Source organism: Taeniopygia guttata, chromosome 32 (genome assembly GCF_048771995.1).
Source record: "Taeniopygia guttata chromosome 32, bTaeGut7.mat, whole genome shotgun sequence".
NCBI lineage: Eukaryota > Metazoa > Chordata > Aves > Passeriformes > Estrildidae > Taeniopygia > Taeniopygia guttata.
The window spans coordinates 4,597,753-4,621,163 of record NC_133057.1 but is presented as its reverse complement, the minus strand read 5'-3'; the positions used below and the strand labels follow the sequence as shown (position 1 = coordinate 4,621,163).

At 50.4% G+C, this 23,411-nt stretch overlaps 3 long non-coding RNA genes across 3 annotated transcripts; all 3 read right to left on the bottom strand.

Annotated features, from left to right (window-relative positions):
- Window positions 1-5,343: 5,343 nt before the first annotated feature.
- Window positions 5,344-5,636, bottom strand: LOC140681166 (uncharacterized). Its single transcript, XR_012052398.1, has 2 exons — window positions 5,576-5,636; window positions 5,344-5,481 (listed from the first exon to the last, which is right to left on the bottom strand). It is a non-coding gene; the product is annotated as an uncharacterized lncRNA (long non-coding RNA).
- A 395-nt stretch (window positions 5,637-6,031) lies between these two features.
- LOC140681204 (uncharacterized) lies at window positions 6,032-7,284 on the bottom strand. Its single transcript, XR_012052442.1, has 3 exons — window positions 6,782-7,284; window positions 6,199-6,234; window positions 6,032-6,074 (listed from the first exon to the last, which is right to left on the bottom strand). It is a non-coding gene; the product is annotated as an uncharacterized lncRNA (long non-coding RNA).
- Window positions 7,285-22,156: 14,872 nt separating this feature from the next.
- LOC140681198 (uncharacterized) lies at window positions 22,157-23,102 on the bottom strand. The gene is made up of 2 exons (XR_012052435.1): window positions 22,910-23,102; window positions 22,157-22,781 (listed from the first exon to the last, which is right to left on the bottom strand). It is a non-coding gene; the product is annotated as an uncharacterized lncRNA (long non-coding RNA).
- Between the last annotated feature and the right edge of the window lie 309 nt (window positions 23,103-23,411).

Genomic DNA, 23,411 nt, shown 5'->3' with positions numbered 1-23,411 from the left:
CAGGCCACAGGGATGCAAAATCCCCCTTCATGCTCTGAAGGCCATGACAGCCTTGGGAACTGTGGCACCTGGATCTGGGGGGCTGCAGGGAGTGGTGTTTAAGGCTTGCAGCCTCCAAAGGCTCCGGGCTTTGCTCCCCAGCCTGCTTTGCACTGCCCTGGGCCCGGATTGTTCAGGAGACAAAAGCCAAGCCAGGGGATCCTCAGCCTGCCCCCACTCCTGCTGCTGCCAGCGGCCACTGGCCCCTGTCCCCCACTCGGGTGCCAGCTGGAGGGGCAGGGCAGGCTGTGCTGGGCAGGGCCGGGGGGCTTTGGGCCCTGTGGCTGCTGCTGCTGGGGGCCATGGGCCCAACAGGGCCCCGAGCTCAGCCCCTGCCCGGGCAGCTGCCCTCAGAGCCCCACAGTGCCCAGGCATCCCCATCTCAGGTGGCCATGGCTAATCCCATCTACTTCAGGGAAGAAATTCCCCACAGGAACTAAACCAAGGGTTCCAGGGGAAAGTCAGCACTCGCGAAAAGCCAGGGAATCTCAGAAAAACGGAACGCTGGACAAGACAAACGCAGATCTGAACCAATGTGGTTAATCAAGCATTCTCCGTTTATTCAAGATAAGGTGGTAGTTTATATAAGCTTCTACATACTTTACAAAAACAAAGACACTCTGATTGGTAGGTTAACATTGTTTACCTTTTCATTAAAACGGCCTACACCTTACACTATAAAACCTATACTAATTCACACCCAGACAGCCCAGTGGTCCCCATCACACCTTAAGACTATTTCTATCTGCGCCACAAGCTCTGAATTTCTAACTGCGTCAGAGGCTTGAAGGCCCACAAGGCCCAAATCTGAGGCCTAGACTGGAGTAGCTCAAATCTCATAACTCATGTCCTCTTTCTCTCAAAAATGCTGCAACACTCGCTGACGTTTAAAGCCCCTTTACAGAGGTGGCTGCAGGACAGGGGTGACCTCCAGGGCCTCTGGCAGTGCCCGGTGTGCAGCTGAGGCTGTGGGGCTGCTCCCAGCTGGACACAGCACCGGGCTCAGGCCAGCCCTCAGCCCTCACAGCTGATCCCAAGGGAGAGGCTCAGAAATCAGCTTCACGCCACTTGCTGCAGATATTTCAAAGGACGAAATGGCATTCAAAGAAGCCACGGTGCCAATTTCCTTTCGGTGTCCAGGCATGAGAAGCCATGAAGGTGTCACTGAATGTGCACTCAGGGCACCTCCACTGCCACCCCAAAGGGATCACAAAGGACAGGGCTCTGCTGTCAGCGCTGCTCAGCTCCTAACCCAGCAAGCGAGTCTCAGCAAGAGGCAGTAATTGCCTGCACCAGGGACACTGGCCTCTGATAAAAGGCATGAATCCCACAGCCCACCCAACCCAAAGCCTGGCATATCTATCTTTTCCTTCTTCTCTCTTCCCTTGTGTCCCTTTCCCCATTTTCTCTGTCTGGGAGCTTGGCTTCTCTCTCTCCTGTCTGCAGGTTCAGCCCCACGTGTGACCCTGCAGGAAGAGCCTGAAATACCGGGAAGTGGGAGAGGACTCTTTGTCAGGAACTGCAGTGACAGAACAAGGGGGAATGGGATCAAACTGCCAGAGCTGGAAGAGATTTGATGATGGGAAGAAGTTCTTTACTGTGAGGGTGGTCATCCCTGACACAGGGAGCAGTGCAGAGAGGCTGTGCATGCCCCATCCCCAGGAACATCCAAGGCCAGGCTGGACAGGCTCCAGAGCAACCTGGTGTGCTGGGAGGTTGCTCAGGTTGAAACCAGATAATCCTTCCGGGCCCTTCCAAGCCAAACCATTCAAGGATTTGATCATTCCACGATCCCCATCTCTCCATGTGGCGTGGCCCTGAGACTTCTGTGACATCACAGCTCCAGAGTGCTCCAGGTGGAAGGTGCAGGACCTGGAAAGCAGCACAGCAGACACTTCACCTGCTGCCAGCGGTCAGCGCTCACTCTGCTTCGCTCTGCCCGTCAGTGCTGAGCTGTTGCTGCTGCCTGGGCTTTTCCTGCCGCCTGCTCTGAAGCCAATCCCAGCAGGATGTGCACTGCTGCCCCAGTGCAGGTACACTGCCAGGCCAGGGAGGGGGCACCCTGCTTGGGCAGGCTGCAGCCATGTGGGAATGGATGGTGTGGGACAGGAACCCCACCGTGAGATTGAGCTGCCTCTTGCAGACTGCCAGAGACGCCGTGGAGGAGATGGAAGTGGACATGGGGCTGGATCTGGAAGAAATGATGGATGTGGACACAGAAGATCATGCTGAGGACATGGAAGTCGATGTGGAGGACCATGTCGAGGACATGGATGTTGATGTGGAGGACAACATCGAGTACATGGAAGTCGATGTGGAGGACCCCATCGAGGACATGGAAGTGGATGAGAAGGATGAGGAGGAGCCCATGGTCCTTGGATGAAGATGGAGCCCCAGGAGCAAGACAACCAGATGCCTCCCACGCCCTGCCCACAGGCAGAGTGTGTCCCCTGACGCCAGGCTGGGGCTGGGCTGGATGGCCCCGCGCAGGGACACGGTGCCCACAGGGGGCCCTGGATTGTGCTGGCACAAGCAGCACCCCTGGCCTGCCCTGTGCTTGCCTGGAGCTCTGCCAGCCCTGCCAGCCCTGCCAGCCCCTGGTTTCCAGCTCCCAGCCCAGCTGGGCCCAGTGCTGGCACCAGAGTCCAGCACTGCTGCTGCCTGTCCTCCAGGAGTGATGGAGATGATGGCCACAGATGCGACCCCTCTGTAAATATGTTCTAAAAACTAGAGCTTTTCTGTAAATATGTTTTGACCTTTGTTAGGTTATAGGTTCCCATGTAAATATGTTTTGAAGATTGTTGTTGTTATAAGGATTGTTATAATAAAACATGTTTGTAAATCCAAGGTTTTGCCGATCTTTGGGAAAGAAATACTGTTAATTTTTAAAATCTCACTTCTCTTTGTAATTCCCTTGGGCACAGGCAGCGTTTGCACACTTGTGGTTTCCATTTGTTCTGGGTTCCCGGGGCTGGAGGTCCCTGGGGGTGCTGGCACGGCCACCCCGGGGCTGGGTCCCTGTGCACAGGGGGTCCCACTGCCACCACTCCTGGCACTGGGCACTGCTGGGGTTCCTGGGCAGGGGCAGAGCAGGGCCCCCAGGAGCAGAGCTGTCACCAGCAGAGAGGAGGCTCTGACAGCAGTGGCCCCTGCAGCAATGCCCCCAGGCAGGCAGGAACCCTTCAGCCACCCTTGCTGCTGCAGCCACGGGGACTCCTGGCCCGAGAGCCGGCATCAGGCCAAAAAGCCAGGGAATCTCAGAAAAACGGAAAGCTGGACAAGACAAAAGCAGATCTGAACCAATGTGGTTAATCAAACGTTCTCTCTTTATTCAAGATAAGGTGGTAGTTTATATAAGCTTCTACATACTTTACAAAAACAAAGACACTCTGATTGGTAGGCTAACATTGTTTACCTTTTCCTTAAAACGGCCTACATCTTCCACTATAAAACCTATACTAATTCACACCCAGACAACCCAGTGGTCCCCGTCACACCTTAAGACTATTTCTATCTGCGCCACAAGCTCTGAATTTCTAACTGCGTCAGAGGCTTGAAGGCCCACAAGGCCCAAATCTGAGGCCTAGACTGGAGTAGCTCAAATCTCATAACTCATGTCCTCTTTCTCTCAAAAATGCTGCAACACTCGCTGACGTTTAAAGCCCCTTTACAGAGGTGGCTGCAGGGCAGGGGTGACCTCCAGGGCCTCTGGCAGTGCCCGGTGTGCAGCTGAGGCTGTGGGGCTGCTCCCAGCAGGACACAGCACCGGGCTCAGGCCAGCCCTCAGCCCTCACAGCTGATCCCAAGGGAGAGGCACAAAAAACAGCTTCACACCACTTGCTGCAGATATTTCAAAGGACGAAATGGCATTCAAAGAAGCCACGGTGCCAATTTCCTTTCGGTGTCCAGGCATGAGAAGCCATGAAGGTGCCACTGAATGTGCACTCAGGGCACCTCCACTGCCACCCCAAAGGGATCACAAAGGACAGGGCTCTGCTGTCAGCGCTGCTCAGCTCCTAACCCAGCAAGCGAGTCTCAGCAAGAGGCAGTAATTGCCTGCACCAGGGACACTGGCCTCTGATAAAAGGCATGAATCCCACAGCCCACCCAACCCAAAGCCTGGCATATCTATCTTTTCCTTCATCTCTCTTCCCTTGTGTCCCTTTCCCCATTTTCTCTGTCTGGGAGCTTGGCTTCTCTCTCTCCTGTCTGCAGGTTCAGCCCCACGTGTGACCCTGCAGGAAGAACCTGAAATACCGGGAAGTGGGAGAGGACTCTTTGTCAGGAACTGCAGTGACAGGACAAGGGGGAATGGGATCAAACTGCCAGAGCTGGAAGAGATTTGATGATGGGAAGAAGTTCTTTACTGTGAGGGTGGTCATCCCTGACACAGGGAGCAGTGCAGAGAGGCTGTGCATGCCCCATCCCCAGGAACATCCAAGGCCAGGCTGGACAGGCTCCAGAGCAACCTGGTGTGCTGGGAGGTTGCTCAGGTTGAAACCAGATAATCCTTAGGGGACCTTCCAAGCCAAACCATTGAAGGATTTGGTCATTCCACGATCCCCATCTCTCCATGTGCCAGCTCTGCTGTGAGGCTTCCCCGGGGCGCTGCCGGCACCAGCGGCTCCTTCAGTGTTGGAGCTGGAGTCAGCGAACGCGACCGAGTCTCTGCTGAGCTCCCAGGACGGCCAGGGACAACTGATCCACCCGGCCCAGCCCGAAATTCACCCAAGTCCTGCTGGAGCCGATGGATCCGGCGGCCAAGAGTGAGCCCAGAGCCAGGGAGAACCACTCGCCCTTTTCCAGGACGCCGCGGTGGCTCCATCTCACCGTGGCCAGGCACTACAGGTGACCGTGTAGGGCCCCTCACCGAGGAGACCCCACAGCCCTGCAGAGCCCTGCAGACAGACCCAGCAGCCCCATCCCGCCAGGGAGCCAGATTGCAAGACCAGTAAATAATTTCAACATGCTTTTGACATATTAAGATTTTTTTTGAGCCAATAAATTCTTTGGAGTGAATAAAGAATTTTGGAGGAAAAATGTTTTAAAGGAAACCTTGTTTTGAATTTAATTTTTTCCTTTTCAACCCAGGCCATTCCTACCACACTCATGGTGAACTGCAGCCTTTCTCAGCACCTGCACGCCCACCCACCTACTCAACCCACTCCCCCTGGAGCCTGCACAACTCCCAACACACAATTTGTCTGGGGGAGAGCACGGGCTGTGCCAAGGCAGCAGAGCCCAGACCTGGCCTGACTTCCCTGGACCACTGGATAGGGGACACACACAGACACAGAGCAAAGCTATGCTGAAAGGGTTTATTGATTATTGATGCTTGATTATTCAGGGGAAATGGCCCGGGCTCAAAGGGTCAGGGGTTCCTCCAGGGATGATCATCTCCTCATGCCACTGGAGAGGAAAAGGACACTGCTCCTTCTGACCCTGAAAGACAAAGCCCAGAAGGTGACCACTGGTGTTTCCTGCTGGGCCATGGATGGGCTTTGTCCCCAGCCCTGTCCCTGCAGGCACGGCTCACCTAGACCTTCAGAGAGGCAGCCACGGCGCGCTTCATCCGCAGAAGTTCCTCCAGCTTTTCCTAAATAATGGGGACAAGGGCAGCGTTAGAGACACACTGGGGGCACTGGGCTGGGCTGGGAGGCAGGGGAGAGCAGGGGGGCCTTGGGGAAGGGGCTGCAGCAGCAATGGGGTGCAGGAGCTGCTCTGCTCCTGCCCAGAAGCACTGGGCTCCTGGCCAAGGGGCACAGCTGGGGCAGGGGCTGCGTCCTGGCTCATCCAGGGGGTCCTGGGCTGACAGGGATGGGAATGCAAAGGGGGCCTGGGCAAAGGGATCCCTGGGGAGGAGCTGTGGGGCAGGCTGGTCTCTGGGGAAACACCAGGGGTGCACTGGGCTGGGCTGGGACAAACTGGGATGGCCTGGGCTCTGGTGGCCATGCAAGGGGAGGGTCTGACTCCGGCAGAACTTGTGGTACCCCCAGAGACACGTCCGCATCCACGTCCACATCGTCTAAATCCACCTGCAGAGAGACCAGGAGACCTCGCTGGTCACTGGGGTGTCCCAGGTGCCAGCAAGGGATGGTGGGGCTGAACTGCCCCACAGTCCCCTGAGGGGGTGCCCTCCAATGCCAGCACCCCACTCACCTCCAGGAGATCATCTTGGGTTTCTTCCGGGGGTGTCTGGAAAGGAGAACAAGGGCTGGGACTGGACTGGACCTTGTCGGGTTGTGGGGGGACACAAGTGCAGGGAGCAGGGCGGGGGCAGAGGGATGGGAATTCAGGGACTCCCAGGAGATCTTTTTGAGGTGGGGGAGACCCAAAGACACTGATCAGGGCTCAGCTGAGGGCCCAGGGGTCAGGGCTGGGGTGTGAGAGGAGCAGGGTGTAAGGCCCAGGGCAGGAGAAAGGAATTGCGGTGCAGGGCCACAGGAGTGCAGGGCAGGGGCTTGGTGGGGACAGAAGGACGAGGCGGGAGGGGACAAAACCCACGGGACTGGGAGATGCTGTGGGAGTGGGGGTGAGTCAGGGAATTGTCCGTGGGGACCCCTCTGCCGAGGCCAGGAAGAAAGGCAAAGGATTGAGGGGGGACATGGAGGGAAAGGCCTTGGGAATGGTGAGTGGGAGGGCGGCTGGGGACCCTGAATGGGCCACAGAGGAGGGAGCAAAAGGGTGGGGTGGGAGGCCAGAAAGGGCAGGGTGTGGGGACAGCATTTGGCGGGTGCCTCACCTGGGCCTGAGCCGGGGAGCACAGCAGGATGGAGAAGAGCAGGGCCACGCTGAGCACAGCCACCTTCATCTTCCTCTCGCTCTGGGCAGCGCTGGGTGAGGCTGCAGCAGGTGAGGAGCACCTTTATCCCTGCCGGGACTCCTCCCTGCACCCTCCCTGCCAGCCCCCAGGCCAAAGCCCGGCTTGGCACAGCCCCCAGCCCTGGCCACAAGCCCAGCCCTGGCCCAGAGTCCACCCCACCCCACCTGTGGCACGGGTCCAGCCCCCTTGCCCGGCATCCCTCCAGCTTCCTGCCCGGGGCAGCTGCCCCTGGAGGGGCCCAGGCACCTGGGGGGCCAGGGGGGCAGGCAGGGAGCCAAAGGCACCTGGGGACCCTGTGGGGACAGCCCCCAGTGCAACACAATCCATCCTCCCACAGCCCCCAGAGCCAGATCCCCCATCTCCTGCTGCCCCTTCCCTCCCAGAGCTTTCCCTGTGGCACAGCCCAGAGCGGAGCCCGGCCCCAAACCCAACATGTGGGGGACAAGGGGAACCAGGGACATGTGAGCAGCTGGGGGATCGGCATCTCCAGTCCCGGGGACACCGGGAGCCCTGGGCCATGCTGATCACCTGCAGCCAAGGCTGAGGCCTGGGCAATGGCTCAGCGGTGACAATTCCCACATCCGCACAAGCCCATATCCCTTTCCCTGCAGGTGCCGAACCCGTCCCAGCTCCATCCCCAGAGCGCTGTCCAGAGGGGAATATGCCCTGCCCTGCCCTGTCACACCTGCAGCCCCTGAGCCCTCCCAGAGCACCTGGGGCATGGCCCTGGCCCTGACCCAAGGCCAGCGCTGGCCCTGAGCAGGATGGGCCCGTGCCAGGGGCCATGGGGACGTGGGCACCTGTCCCCAGGCAGCCCCTCGGAGCTGACTGGGGTAACAGAGGTGCCCTGTGAGGAGCAGGGCTGTTGGTGCCCTGCCAGCATCTCTGACAAGCCCTGTTCAGCCAGGCCCTGAGGCACCAGCAGGACATTCCCAATCTTGGCCTTTCTGGGACTGCCTGGTGCAGGGTGGTTTGTGCATGGGGGAGCTGAGAGCAGATGGGCCCTGTGGGGACAGCCCCCAGTCCAACACAATTGTCATGGTTTGACACTGGCACAATGCTAGTGCCCCTGATGAAAATGCAATTTTTTAACTGAATGCTGTGAAATGTGATTGAGAACAGAGCAAAGTAGGCCTAAGCTTAATAACAATAAAAAAACTTTATTAAACTACTACTACTATGCTACTATAAAAGAGGGGGGAAAAAAAAAGAAGAAAAAAAAAAGAAGAAAGAAAACACGCACAATTCAAAATTAAAACCTTCCAAAGCATTCCTCCTCCCACCACCCAACTTTAACAAACCACAGTGAGACACAATCCATCCCCCAACAGCCCCCAGAGCCAGATCCCCCATCTGGGACATTCACATTCTCTGGACAGAGAGACATAATTCTGTCTTCCAGGAGAAGCACAGAGAGAAGAAGACAAAACAATCTTTATCTCTGCTCCTTTGTTTTCCCAAAAGTTGAATGTGGCATGGAGATTGTTTGCCTGAAGTGACTGCGTGATTAAATCCTGTAAAATTTGTTTCAGTTCAATGATCAATCAAATCCAACTGTGTCTCACACTCAGCAGAGAGTCACAAGTTTATTAATTAGCTAGATAAGTAAGTAAGAAGTATGTAGAATAGGATAGTATCTTTTTAAATAACATATGAAAGTAATATCGTATAATTTTAATAAAGCTACCCTTCAACCTTCGAATCTAAAGCCAAACATCATAATTTCTTCCTTGAGTCAGAATCTACCACAATTTTTAATATACCCATCTCCTGCTGCCCCTTCCCTCCCAGAGCTTTCCCTTTGGCCAGCGCAGAGCTGAGCCCATCCCAAAATCCATTGGGTCCCAGCAGAATTGCTCCTGTTCCTGCTCTGGCACTTTGAAGAAACAGCGGTGGGCACTGACCCCTCTTCCAGGGCCATGGGGACCCCAGACTCAGGGAAAACAGGAATGTGGGAGGACTTGGAGTCAAGGGCAGCGAGTGGTTGGGATGTGCAGTCACTGGAGACACTGGGAGCACTGGGCAGCGTTGATCGCCTGTTGGTCACCTTGCAGGCAGGGCTGAGGCTTGGGCAATGCCCCAGGAGCTGACTGGGGTAACAGAGGTGCCCTGTGAGGAGCAGGGCTGTTGGTGCCCTGCCAGCATCTCTGACAAGCCCTGTTCAGCCAGGCCCTGAGGCACCAGCAGGACACTCTCAATCTTGGCCTTCCAGGATGGAAAATCCATGGTGCAGTGGTTCCCGAGAGCTGTCCATGGCTGTGATTGCTGTTTGACATTCCAGGCCATTAGTGAAGGGTTCTGCACCTCTCTTTCCCCAGGGACAATGTGCATCCGGCAGAGAAGTGTGGGCCAGCTGGGAAAACATTTCAGGCCACTGCCTTGGCTGTTTGCTCTGGACCTCAGCCAAGGAGCCACAGGGCCCACGGGGGAAGATTTTCCTCGGGAGTTTTTCAGCGTGGTGCCCATGGAGGAGAGAGCAGAGTGTCCCCGTGGGGGATTCTTGAGCAGAGGGACAAGAGCTGTGAGGTCATTGCTGTGCTGAGGTCGCCTTGGAGGGGAATTGAGGAATCTCTGCAGGGTCCGGATTGGGGAACTTGGGCCAAGGAGAGCTCCAGGCTTCCTGGAGAGCAGTGCCAGTCAGGGGATGGCATTGGACAGCCACTGACACCGTGCCAACAGCCCGAGGAGAATGGTCTGGACACACACGGAGGCTCCTGGTGCAGCTGTATTGGCCCCCAGCTCTGGGGGTCCCATGGGATCGTCCCTGTCCACCCCGGGGCTGTGGGTGAGCTGTGCAGAAACTGTCCCTCCATCTCAGCAGCATTTCATTTCAGCAGTGAGGTATTTCCCCTCTTCAACCAGCCGGTCCTTTTGCATAAACAACTTACAACAGCTCCTCAGCACAGGAAAGGCCCAGACTGGATGGAGCACTTGCGGAGGAGGCTGAGATGCTCCAAAGGGTTGGGTGAAACAGTGGAAAAATTTAACGGAGTAGAAATCCATTTGTATTTAGGTGAAATGTGCCGCGCAGTAGCTTGCTAACATGGGTAAAATATGCTGTTTAGTCTGCTAACTCTGCTGTGCTTGTAAAACTGTCCCAGCCAAGGAGAAAGACTGCGAATCTCCAAACTGGAGACATAAGAGGGGCTCCTTCAACTCTGAAAGAAAGAGAAAACCAAAGCTAAGTCTGCAAGAGATGGACAAAGGGATTAGAGAGTTCTCTGTACAAGGACTCATTGCAAATTGCAAGTTGTAATGTGAAACCAGCAGAATGAATATTCATGAACCTACTGTGAAATTCTATGCATATGTAAATTAGTAAGGGGCAATTTAAAAAGTCTGGGGAATCCTCAGGGGAACACATGTCCTCTGAAGGAGAACGATCCCCACGTGCGCCCAGCACTGTAATAAATGTACTGTCCCAACAAATCTTCATTGGAATTGTGGGGATCTTGATTTTTCACTGCATTTCATGGAGCATCTCTGTGACAGAGATGGGCTGGTTCAGCCTAGAGCAGAAAAGGCCGTGGGGAGACCCCACTGTGACCTTGCAGGACTTCAAGGAAACATGAGGAGAAATGTTTTAGTAGGGCCTGTCACAATTGGAGAAGGGGAAATGGTTTTAAAGCAGAAGAGGATAAGTTCAGAGAGGAGATAAGGAAGACATTTTTGATGCTGAGGGTGGTGAAACACTGGCACAGGTTTCTCAGACACCTGGTGGATGCCCCATCCTTGGAAACACTCCTGGTTGGACGGGTTCTGAGGTACATGATGGAGCAAAAGATGCCTCTGCTCCCACCCCACAGGAGGCCCTGTGGTGCCAGCTCCCAGAGGGGTCGGTGTCTCTTGTGGGATTCAGTTTCCTCGGAGAGCGGAGGGAACCCACAGCACCACAGATGTCAGGGCTGTCCTCCCATGGAGATGGGAATATCCTGGATCAACAGGCTCAGGCTGCCCAGTTTTGTGTCTTTGTAGAGGGACACAAGTGTCAGAAGAGACTGAGAACCAGAAGGCCCCACAGTGTCTCTGAGTGCGCTTGGTTCCATGAGGCCCTTTGGTGTCCCAGGGTCCTCTGTGCCACAGGGTCACACAGTGTCCCAGGGTCCCTTTGGTGTTCCAGGGTTCGTTTGGTGTCACAGAGTCACACAGTGTCCCAGGGTCCCTTTGGTGTCCCAGGGGCTGTGCCACAAGGTCACACAGTGTCCCAGGGTCCCTTTGGTGTCCCAGGGTCTGTTTGGTGTCACAGGGTCACACAGTGTCCCAGGGTCCCTTTGGTGTCACAGGGTCCCTTTGGTGTCCCAGGGGCTGTGCCACAAGGTCACACAGTGTCCCAGGGTCCCTTTGGTGTCCCAGGGGCTGTGCCACAAGGTCACACAGTGTCCCAGGGTCCCTTTGGTGTCCCAGGGGCTGTGCCACAAGGTCACACAGTGTCCCAGGGTCCCTTTGGTGTCCCAGGGGCTGTGCCACAAGGTCACACAGTGTCCCAGGGTACCTTTGGTGTCCCAGGGTCCCTTTGGTGTCACAGGGTCCCTTTGGTGTCCCAGGGTCCCTTTCGTTCCACAAGCCCTCACAGTGTCACAGTGGATCCTTGGTTCCATGAGGCCTTGCAGTGTCACAATCATCCCCGGGCCCCACAAGGCCCTGAGTCTCACAGTGGCTCCTCAGTTCCTGTGGGAGCCCAGGACATCCCTCTGGCTGTCCTGGCTGTCTCGAGACCCTGGCAGGGGCTCAGAGACCTTGGCAGGAAGTCAAAAACACTCATGGCTTTGATTTTAGCCCATGAGAAAACCTGCCAGCTTTGTGTCAAGATTTACCGGTCACAAGGGTTTGAGTTAATGTAACACAGGGTGAAAAAGTAGCATTTTGAGGTCTTTTAGAATGGGTTTCAGGAGGCAAGATTGCGGAATTTGGGTGTGTCTTGTCCTTCGTCTCCTTCTTCTTGTCCTACATCTTTCACTGCGATGATGACACTTTTTATTGGTTTAGAGACACACTGTCCAACAGAGGTGATAGGCATGGGGTGTCGGAATCTGTGGGTATTGGTGATTCCGAGATTGTAGAAAGTCTCTGTCTTTCTGCCCCGTTGCCGAAGAAGAAGCCATAGTTCGTCCGTGCTGGTTTCAAGGTTGTTTATTTTTGCTTATCTATAACAAGTTCTGCTGCCCTGCCGCAGGTCTGTCCTGCAGGGCAGTGTGCGGGGCTCTGCCCCTCAGTGGGATGATACAAACATTATATACAAGAAATTACGTGTACTATATTTACAATAATGTGCCAATATCTATCATCTACGTTGAACAGTGTGTCCCTAGCCTAAACCAATAGAAAAATGCCAACATCACCAAGAACATGGAGGTAAGGAAGAAGAAGGAGGAAGAACAGGTTCAGGCCCACTTTCCTCCATCTTAGAACTCCTGACCCCCCTGTAGAAAGTAAAACCCCCCTGTACAGGTGTTAAAACCCCCCTGTACAATACTAAAAAATTTTACCCTCTAATTTGTGACTACTTTTACTATATCATCTAACCCTCTGTGACTGCTTGTTCCACCTTTAAAGTTGGTAATTCATTCCATGGTTCAAACTCAAAATCACAGCTGTTCTCAGCTGCTTGCCAGGGTCTAAAATGCTTCTGACCAAGGCCTGGAACCTCTAAAAATGTCTGAGGGACATTTTGAGTTCCGACATCTCCCCTCTCTGTTTGAACCTGAAACACCCGCTTTATCATGCTGTTCAAGGTCTTTCAAATACACACGAAAATGCATGGTAGAACAAGCAGAAGAACTACAAGTCCTATAAGAATATAAAATGCTATTTTCAAAAGTTCTTTCCACAATGGTGAGATATCAAAAAAGCTAAACAAATCATCCCATCAGGACCCTGTAACTTTGTTCAATTTGCTAATATTACTTTGTATTTGTTTTATATTTTTATGAATGGATTTTGAATGATCGGACAAGTTCATGCAGCACATCCCCTCAAATTCCTCACATCCGTGCCCATGTGTCAGCAGCAAATGATCAATTGCCGCCCTGTTTTGAAGCACTGCTTGCCTTGCACTGTTGATGTCTGTTAACATGTCACTCAGTGCAGACGAAATGGCACGACTGTGTTTCCTCAACCAATATGCTATATAATCCAATTGTGTCAAGGCCGCCCCTGATGCTGCTTGGGGTGAGAAAATTGCTATTGCAATTCTCCGAGGCTTGTCCCAGGTAGAAACATCATCATCATAATTTGAACTATATTTTTCAAGGGATCCTTTCCTTTTTGAACCAAGAACACTTCTTTGACAACTTTGTCCATGGTCTGCCTCATGCACTGAGGCAAGGACAGCACAAACATTAGAAGAATTACAATACCTTATAATTACATACAACTATTTTCAAAATCTTTTTTCTACAACTGTGAAAGGTGAAACAAATTGAACACACCATCTACCTATGATTTAATTTTTCTCCAGGTGTGTTTGGTTCTCTGATACCTCTTTAAATTTTCACTCGTGTGTCTATGTGTTTATAATAGATGTTCAATTACTGTTTTGTTCCCATTTCTCACTGCTAGTTAACAAATCATTCGATGCAAAAGAAATGACATGGGCATCTTTACTCTGCCCACAACCTCTTTTGATTCAACTGCACCAAGGCTCTTTTTGATGCCACCTGCTGTGAAAGCAGAACCACTCAGTTTTTCCGAGCCTTTTTTCTTGGTATTAACATTATCATTGTCACAATTTGGATCGCTTCATTCATCAGATTTTTTTCTCCTTGCTCTCTTATCAAGGTCATGCTGTGTGTTAACAAGAGATCTTTCAATGCTGCGTGGACCACCCTTGATTTTTGCAGGGATAGCAGGCCAAATTCTGTCCCCGCAAATGAAAAACATTCCCTTCGGTAAAGTGGCTGGATGTTGAAAGGATGGTTTGCTTGTCATTTTGGTATGATTGCACCAAGATGACGCATTTTTATAAAAAGGCTGATTCGGAGTGACATCTATTGTATGATTATCTGTCTTTGCCACTCCTGATGAATTAAATTTGATGCACCATTTCATTTTTGTTGACCCAAAATGTCCAAATCCAGAGGTTCAAAGTGAGCAGCAGGAAGGAATTGTGTCCAAACATGTCATCCCTCCACAGGGTCTGAAAGAAACTTCAGAACCCCTGGAAGGATGTCCCCTGGGACTGACCATCCCTCCACTGGCACACCTACCAAGCATGTTGAAAATGGTTTCTCTGGTTTCGAATGGGTCAGGCAAATGCTGTTCAGACCAGCTGCTTTTGCCAAAGTCTCCCACACTTTTTTCCCTGGGTTATCTCATGGGAAAATCTGTCCTGTTGCCCAAGGCAACAGGTGAAAGAATGAAGCACATGAACACTATCTGTCTGAATCCCATGTCCATGTCCCCACCCTCTGTGAGAAACCCTGCAATGCAGCAACACCCAAACAACACTTGATTTCTCAGAAAAAACCCCAAGTCTCTGGGTGATCAATCGTTGTCCGACGAGACGTCTGCAGCGTTGTTGTCTGCCTTCGTCTGCGTGCTTGCTTCTCTGCTTCCCGGGTCCACGTCCACTGGCGTCTGCACCCGATAAGGTTACATGTGCTTTGCTGGCATTCACTTCAGTCCTCGTCCTGTAGAAACACAAGCGAAACCCTCGCCCCAAGTTATTAATGTAAATGAACCTTCAATCTGTCCTGACTCTGGACTTCTGATCAAATCGAAAGGATTTTTCCTTAGTTTTTCCTGTGGGCTGTTTGTAACATATCTGACAATTAGTAGAGTGGGCTTTGAGAAAAAACCATTTAAAGAATTCAACACATTTGTTCAACCCTGCCTCATCCCTTTTCTGTTCATCCAAGTGGATTTCAGGGTGTGATGTGTTCTTTGTTTGCTTGACCTGAGGGAGAATGAAGAATATTGAAAATATGTTTGACTCTCTGTTTTTTCAAAAATTTGTCAAGCACCTTGCTTGTATAAATTGGACCATTATCTGTTTCTATTTCTTGTTGCACTCCTAATGATGTAAATGCTTATAAAAAATGTTTGCAGGTATGTTCTGTGGTCTCCCCTGTATATGATGCAAAAATCGCCCCTAAAAATGTATCAATTGAAATATGGATATTTTCGAGCCTCTCAAAAGATGGGTATTTTGTGACATCAGCTTGCCACAGCTGAAGGCTTTTACAAACCTCTCAGATTGTCCATTCCTGTAAATACAGGAGACTGCACAAACTGGCACTCTGGCAAGCAGATTTCCTTTGTCTGACTTTCAGAAGGGTGAAAGGTTCTCATCAATGCCTGTGCATTTTTGTGAAAACATGCATGGCTCAATTTTGCCTGCTCAAAAATGTTTGGCAGTGTCTGCAAGATGGGCATTGTGAGCCTATCTACATGAGCATTCTCTTTTACTAAAAACCTCGGAGGTGAAGAATGCACTCTGATGTGTTTATTAATGTTCTCTGTTTTTCTAGGATTATTTTCATGCATAATAGATATAAGTATAAAATTTCCTTGTCTGTATGTTTTAAAAGCGATTTCTCTAATTGTTTGACCACATTTGCAACATACACTGAACTTGTGATCAGATTGAGGGTTCCTAAAATAACTGAAAAACCCCTGACTATTGTTACCAATTTTTCAACTTGTGGTGAACCTTGTATCATTGTGATACCTGATTCTCATCTCCCTGTTTTTTGATTTTTCCATGTGACCACTGATTTGTGAGTTTTTTCCCAAACCATCAGTGAATACTGTCATTCCTTCCACTGGTTCCTGGCTTCTTTTTTTTTTTTTCCCTGAAACTCACTTTTACATTTAACATTTTGTGTGTTGGAAAACGAACTGTGCAAACTTCTGAATGCCCTAACAACGTGATTGAAAAATCTTGCGACTTTGGATTGTCCACTCAAAATATTTCTTCTTTAAATGTAAATGAATGATTAAGAAATCTTTCCCTGACATTGTCAGCAATCTGGTCTCTGCCACAATAATGATCTGAGCTCCCATCTCTAAATCTGTAAGAATTGTTTTTGAGGGTCTGCAAACTAAAAAACCTCACTTTCAACTTCTGTGAAAACATTAACAAAATCCTTGCTCAAAGCTACTTATTTAAACGATTTTTTTTTCTTTCTTTCAATTTTATCTGTCCAGTGTCTAGCACTCTCCTCATATTTTTCTCAATGATAAGCAAAATCAAGTCTACAAAATAATTATATCAAGAGATTAAAACATACAAAAATCTTCAACCTCATTTCAGCCTTATTTCAGGCACTTCTTCACTCCTTTTCTTTTTTCTTTTTCCTTTTTTCTCTCTTTCTCTTCTTCTCTTTTGAAACAAGAAAGTTGAAATATAAACCATAATATAGAACAAGACAAAATATCTCAATAATAAAATGCATAAAACTTATCAAAATCGATAACAATTCAAGAAAATTCAAAAGAAAGATATTCTAAATAGCATATATAAAAATGAACAAAGCATGATCATTAGAAACATTGTGCCAGCGGTTCAGAGTCTGCAAACAGCTGAAACATTTGTTTCCAGTGAAAACCCTTGGCATCCCTTCCCGGGCAGGGCTGGCAAGTTTCACCTCAAAACTGTGTCAGCTGTCACATTTGTAGGATCGAATTGATGGGTCAAAAATGACCTGCATATCATTCATTTTTGTGCAGAAACCTCTGAATTTTGCTGGCAAACTCATCTGTCCAAGTTAAAATCAGGGTCTGGCCAGGACCCAAACTTTAAACTGGAGAGATGTCCCTTAACATATTATATAAAACAAAACTTACACTAACAATACATATATAATACTTAAAACATAACAACCTATTATAACATTTTCTTATAAAATAAACACTTGAAGTTCAAACCGATAAACTGGTCAAATGACACAAAAATTCATTTTTCTTGAAACTCTTTTGAAGGAAAAGGATGTCAATTGGAGAATCGTAAGATTAACAATGGCAAGAGGTTGTCAGAATGCTTCAGGCACCTCTCTCTGAGATCTTCTGAAAAACATTTGAGAATGATGAAAAATAGAAATGCAATGATTCCACTCACAAGAGATATAAAAACGAATCAGGAAGTTCACCTAGAAAAATGCACAATACAGTTAAAATCCAAAATGAAACTTCAGAACTGGCATGTTACCTGGATAAGATTACATAAACAATAATAAAACATACGAGAATTCACTATGAAAAAACAAAGCACAAATCTTCACCTGATAACATGATAAAATTTCTTAACAATAACGTTTATAGAACACTTAAATAGTTAAAAATAAAGGATTTGAAAACAAATGCCTTTTGTATCACTATACAAAGAAATAACAGACTATAAAACTGATTTTTAAACAATGAAATCAATCTCAGAAAACTCAAAATAAATTCTTTTACAACTCTTATATACTGATAAACTTATAATAAAACAGAAAATACTAAAACAAAACCAAGAATCCAATAAATCCAATAACTTCTCCTTAAATCAATGTTCATTATTACTTTGTGAACTGTTTCAGACAAAACCTTCTCATCCTTAAAGAAAAACAACTAAACCTTGCTGCCAAATAAACTTGACCTTTGAAAAACTTAAAATAATTTTTGAATTAAATAGTACTTAAACTCAATATATAACAATCTTAATAAAGAATCCCTAAATTATATTAACTTTACGAAATCCATATGTATCAAATTAACAATATATAAATCCATTATCAATTAAACCTTTGTAAACTTAACTTCTTCAGGGTCCAAACCTAAAATAAACTTAAAGTGATATACTCTAATTAAATAATACTTAACTTGAATGCAAACCAATTATATAAAAATCAATTCTATCATTAATAAAACGTTAAAATACAACCTAACTTAAACCTTAATATAATAAATTACTAACATTTCATGCTATTTAATTCTCTATTTCAATTTTCATTATGATATCTCTTTTTCACATTGTGTTCCACAATTATTACTTATCATCACACCGGCTGGGCGTGTCTGCTCGATCAATTCTGTGACCTAGCTGAAAAATCTGGGGTTAGTGTTTAGAAACATTGGGGAGATTTGAAAAAGGCCTTGTGTTGGCTGGTTTTCAAAAAGCGACTGATGGAATTTTATTTCAGGGTGAAAATTGGGAGTCCCATTCCTCAGCATTGCTGCAGGATATTTGCTGCTTGTAAAAAATTATTTGCTGTGGCTGTTGTGATTTTTTGTTTGCCGCGGCATGAGAGCACTGGGAGCACTTCTGGTGCAGTCAAACCCCGCTTCTGCCTGCGTTAGGATGGCTGCGCCCCTCTCTCTTGCTCACCCTCCGTGCTCACACCCGCTGTCAGCTGTGCCGAACCAGCGCCTGCAGTTTTCTCCAAACCCAGCACCCACATTCTCAGCCACTTCCGCGTTCGCTTTAACTCTCGCAAACGCATGCGCAGCCTTGATTCACCCTCTCTGTCTGCGTCGCCATGGGAACAAGGGAAGGAACTCCCGCACCGACCGCGCCCGCCCACACCGGCTCCGCGCGGCCGTCCCTCGGGAACGTCCCCCCCCCATTCTCTCTGTCAGGCCTGGCGCTGTCCCTGTTTTCGCTCTGGGTCGGCCCGCGTCGTCCCCGAGCCGCTGCTGGAGCCTAGCGCGATTCGGTGCTCTGCTGACGTCATCAGCGCGTGCCGCCGCGTTCCGCGTTGCCGGAGCCCCGCGCCGCGTCCCGCCCGGCCCCGCGCCGCTCGGGTCTCCCCCCGCGGCCACCGCGCAGTCTGCGGACGGCTGGCTGGCGGCCACCGCCGCCCCCGACGCCGTCTGTGCCCGTGCCCGTGCGTTCGAAATGCAAGAGATCTCCGCTCCGACTTCCGGGTTTGCTCTACCGTCTCGCGCATGCGCGCTGCCATCGCCGCAGCGACAGGAGAGTCCCGCTCTCCGTCCAGCCGCCGGCCTGGCCAGCGCCGCTGCTGCGAATTGGGAGCTATTCCCCGGCACCTGCCGGACGGTGCTTTCGCACTCTCACGGATTCCCGTCATGGAACGCATCACCGGGCGCTCCGGGCGTCTGACCGCCCCATCCGCGCTTCCGCCGCCTCCTGCGTCCACTGGTTCCCACTGCCCCCCCCCCTCGCCTGCACCGCGGGCTGTTTTGAACTCCCCACCCGCGCAGCTGCGAGAGTTCTCTCCTCTCTCTCACTTTTCCCTCCGCTCTGCACTCAAGTCTGCCCCTCCCCCCAGGAGCCGCCGGCGCCGCTGCCCCCCCACTGTGGGTTCGGACTCGGGCAATGGCCAGTCCTTTCCTCCACCGAGGGCTGCGTCTGTGCCTAGCTTGTCTCACTGTCTGGGGATTTTCTGCAGCTGAGGAGCTTAGAAATTGAGATTTGAGGAGTCTTGAGGAACAGTGTGAACCTGGAGACATAGGACATGATGAGACACCCCCCCTCCCGATCCTCTTCGGGAGGCAATTTGCTTCCCCTGGTGAGGAAAATTGCCCGAAGCTGCTGGCTGGGCCATCTTCCTCCTTGTGCTCCCATAGGAGCCTTAGCTGTTTAGTCTAAAAAAAAAATTTAACTCAAACAAAAGATGTACATCTGTGTGCGGGTGAGTATACTGCACCCACAATAACAAAGCTTTCATCTCATTTGAGGCTATCTCTACCAGATGGGTAAAAGTCTTGCCCTGTAGGGCTGAAAAAATTTTTTTTTTGTCTGTCCTTGGGAGCATCCCTTCCCCATGTTCTTAATTTCAACCATTCTCACCAAAAGCTGAGTCACCCGAGGTCAGTCCGGAGATGGCACTGTTCATCGTCCAGCAGGTCACAGGCGAGAAATACCAGGCGCGCTTCTGGTTTTCCTCCTCCTGGCTGTCCTCCAGACGAGCTGTCTTGGTGAAGGTCAGGTTCTTATCTTGAGCTTTTCGCTCCCTCTCCTCCCGGAATCTGCCGAGAGCATTTGTGCTCTGTTCCTCTTCCTTTCTTTATTTTTTTGTTTTTCTCTGCTGATGAAGGTTGGAGGTTGTTTGCTGTTTCTTCTTGTTCTTCTTGCTGATGCCCGCACAGGGACGCCAAATGTCGGAATCTGTGGGTATTGGTGATTCCGAGATTGTAGAAAGTCTCTGTCTTTCTGCCCCGTTGCCGAAGAAGAAGCCATAGTTCGTCCGTGCTGGTTTCAAGGTTGTTTATTTTTGCTTATCTATAACAAGTTCTGCTGCCCTGCCGCAGGTCTGTCCTGCAGGGCAGTGTGCGGGGCTCTGCCCCTCAGTGGGATGGTACAAACATTATATACAAGAAATTACGTGTACTATATTTACAATAATGTGCCAATATCTATCATCTACGTTGAACAGTGTGTCCCTAGCCTAAACCAATAGAAAAATGCCAACATCACCAAGAACATGGAGGTAAGGAAGAAGAAGGAGGAAGAACAGGTTCAGGCCCACTTTCCTCCATCTTAGAACTCCTGACCCCCCTGTAGAAAGTAAAACCCCCCTGTACAGGTGTTAAAACCCCCCTGTACAATACTAAAAAATTTTACCCTCTAATTTGTGACTACTTTTACTATATCATCTAACCCTCTGTGACTGCTTGTTCCACCTTTAAAGTTGGTAATTCATTCCATGGTTCAAACTCAAAATCACAGCTGTTCTCAGCTGCTTGCCAGGGTCTAAAATGCTTCTGACCAAGGCCTGGAACCTCTAAAAATGTCTGAGGGACATTTTGAGTTCCGACAATGGGGAATTAATCGTAAATAAAGTACACATAGTTTACAGTATGAAATGTGAACACCCCCCTAGAGGGCAGACAGAATGCCACGATCCGACTTGCTAGACAGAGCTCAGCAGGTCAGAGAAAGAATGTTATAGATAAGGGAAAATAAACAGCCTTGAGAAGCAAAACCAGCGCATCTGGACTTCGTCTTTGGTTGCTTGGGGCTGGGAGGAAAAGACTTTTTACGATCTTGGGGTCATCTTGACCACAGAAGACTGAGAGGTTCCAGAAGGCCCTGCTGTGTCCAGGTGCCTCTGCATTCCGTGAGACCCCACAGTTGCCGGGCTGCCTTTCTTCTGTGACGCCCCACAGCATCCCAATGGATCCCTGGTTCTGTGGCAGCAGCTCTCTGGCCACAGAGAGTGGCACACAACTTTCCCAGGCCTTTCTGGGAAAGGCTGTGAGAAGATCAGAGAAAAGAACGAGAAACAATTCTTATCTTAGCCTGCTGCACTAGTTGTTGTGCACATGTGGAATGTGTTGTGGAGATTTGTTTACCAAAGGGTCATTTCCTAATTAGCCAATGGTGATGGTGTTATGATTGGAGGACCAATTAGGTCCAGCTGTATTGTAGCTGTCTATAAAAGCAATGGGTTTCTTAATAATGATATATCTATCATAAAGAGATCGATCAGCCTTCTGTGAATTGTGGAGTCAATGCTAATCCTTACCCGGCTGGGGCCTGTTGCGGTGACATAGTTCTGTGAGGCCCAGCAGTGCCATAATGTCTCCTAGGTTCGGTGATGCCACAGCATGCCACCATGATCCCTGGTAGCCACGAGGCCCCGAGGGATGCCAAAGTCTCAGGGTCTGGGTGTCGAGGTGACCCCAAGATTATAAAAGTCCTTTTCCTCCCAGCCCGAGCAGCCAAAGAAGAAGTCTGGAATGCGCAGGGTCAGCTTCTCAAGGCTGTTTGTTTTCTCTTGTCTATAACATTCTTTCTCTGACCTGCTGAGCTCTGTCTAGCAAGTCGGCCATGGCATTCTGTCTGCCCTCTAGGGTGGTGTTTACATTTTATACTAAAAACTACATGTGCCATGTTTACAACAACATGCCAATATCTATCATTTATGTTAGACAGTGTGTCTCTGCCTTAAACTGATAGAAAAGTGTCACCATCACACCAAGACATGGAGAGAATGAAGAAGGAGAAGAAGGTCAGGACACGCCCAAATCCCTCCATTTTGTAATCCCTTAACCACATTCTAAAAAGCCCCAAAATTCTACTTTTTCCCTCTGTGCTAATTCAACTACCACACTACCCAAACCCTTGTGGCTTGTAATTCACCATGCAAAGTTGGCAGTTTTTTCCATGGGCTAAAATCGAAGTAACAGCTGTTTTTGACTTTGTGCCAAGGTCTCCAAGCCCCCTGCCAGGGCCTTGAGACAGCCAGGGCAGCCAGAGGGATGTGCTGGGTTCCCACATGGAGGTTACAGTGACAGAGAGACGGGGTGGGCAGATGGACACAGGGACAGGACAACAGCTCTGGGGGAAACCTCTTGGAGATCTGGGGGGTTCTGTTTGTAAAATACACACGGACACACAGACACAGAGCGTAACTTTGCTGAAAGGGTTTATTGCTCATTTTAGGAAAAAGGCCGAGGGCTCACAGGGGATCAGGCAACTCCTCCAGGGATGATCATCTCCTCATGGCACTGGAGGGGGACAGAAAGGGTCACGGTGTTTACCAACAGTTCCAATCCTAAAACACAGAGCCCAGAACGTGATCCCCTGTGTCCACTGGGACAGGAGAGGGGCCTTGTGCCCGGCCCTGTTTCTGAGGGAGAAATGAATTGAGGCCCTGGAGAGACCCAGGACAGGATTTAGCTCCTCAGATCCACAGAGCCTCCAGACCCCCAAAGCCCTGGGAAGCTCCAAAAGCTGCCAGAGAACCTCCCTGCCCCCACCGGGACTGTGGGGTTCCCCAGAGCTGCCCAAATGCAAGGAAACACCTGGGGAATGCTCTGTCCAGCACTCCAGGGAAATGGATCAGTGAAAGCCCCATTTCTGTCCTTCTGCTGGTCCCAAACTCTGCTAACCCAGAACACTCCAGAGTCCCCCTCGAACCTCACAGATTAAATGGGGGATGGGGGACCACCAACAGCTGCTCACCTATCCATGGACAGCGGCAGCCAGGCGCTTTGGTCGCAGAAGAGACACCAGCCTTTTAGGCCCCCGGCGCTGTGGACAAAGGAAGAGTTAGAGACACAATGGGGGCACCGGGCTGGACTGGGACAAACTGGGATGGCCTGGGCTCTGGTGGCCATGCAAGGGGAGGGTTTGACACCGGCAGAACTCATGGTACCCACCAGAGGCTTGTTCACGGCCACATCGCTTAAATCCACCTTCAGAGGGACCAGGGGACCTCGCTGGTCACTGGGATGCCCCGGTGCCAACAAGGGATTGGGAGGCTGAACTGCCACCCCGTCCCCTGAGGGGGTGCCCTCCAATGCCAGCACCCCACTCACCTCCAGGAGATCATCTTGGGTTTCTTCCGGGGGTGCCTGGAAAGGAGAACAAGGGCTGGGACTGGACTGGACCTTGTCGGGTTGTGGGGGGACACAAGTGCAGGGAGCAGGGCGGGGGCAGAGGGATGGGAATTCAGGGACTCCCAGGAGATCTTTTTGAGGTGGGGGAGACCCAAAGACACTGATCAGGGCTCAGCTGAGGGCCCAGGGGTCAGGGCTGGGGTGTGAGAGGAGCAGGGTGTAAGGCCCAGGGCAGGAGAAAGGAATTGCGGTGCAGGGCCACAGGAGCGCAGGGCAGGGGCTTGGTGGGGACAGAAGGATGAGGCGGGAGGGGACAAAACCC